We start from the raw sequence: 866 nt of genomic DNA, 5'->3' as shown, positions 1-866 counted from the left end.
CCTGGGTGGAGCGGCAGCCCGGGGGACCGGGCCCAGGGCCGGAGCGCCCGACCCGGGGCCCCGACCGGGCCCCTGTACCCAGCCGGGGCTCCCAGGCCCGGAGGCACAGGGGAAGCCTCCCCGGGCCCGCCGGACCCCGTCCCGGGCACCCTGCCCCGCGGCAGGACCCACTGCTCCTGAACCCGGCCAAGCAAGGGGAGGCTCCCCGGGCACATCGGAACCCCTTCCCGGGCCCTTGGCCGTGGGGCAGGCTGGGAGACAGGGCCCAGGGCCGGAGCACCCGACCCGGGGCCCGCCCGGGCCCCTGGACCCAGCCGGGGCTCCCAAGCCCGGAGGCGCATGGGACGCCTCCCCGGTCCCTCCGGACCCCGTCCCGGGCACCCTGCCACGCAGCAGGACCAAGGACAGAGCCCGGGGTGGGGAGGCCGCCCTCCCCGGGCCCTCAGGGGCCCTAGCCACTGCTCCTGAACCCAGCCAAGCAAGGGGAGGCTCCCCGGGCACATCGGAACCCCTTCCCGGGCCCTTGGCCGTGGGGCAGGCTGGGAGACAGGGCCCAGGGCCGGAGCACCCGACCCGGGGCCCGCCCGGGCCCCTGGACCCAGCCGGGGCTCCCAAGCCCGGAGGTGCATGGGACGCCTCCCCGGTCCCTCCGGACCCCGTCCCGGGCACCCTGCCACGCAGCAGGACCAAGGACAGAGCCCGGGGTGGGGAGGCCGCCCTCCCCGGGACCTCAGGGGCCCTAGCCACTGCTCCTGAACCCAGCCAAGCAAGGGGAGGCTCCCCGGGCACATCGGAACCCCTTCCCGGGCCCTTGGCCGTGCGGCAGGCTGGGAGACAGGGCCCAGGGCCGGAGCACCCGACCCGGG

Source organism: Lissotriton helveticus, chromosome 9 (assembly GCF_964261635.1).
Source record: "Lissotriton helveticus chromosome 9, aLisHel1.1, whole genome shotgun sequence".
Classification (NCBI taxonomy): Eukaryota; Metazoa; Chordata; class Amphibia; order Caudata; family Salamandridae; genus Lissotriton; species Lissotriton helveticus.
Note: the sequence above shows the minus strand (reverse complement) of the source record.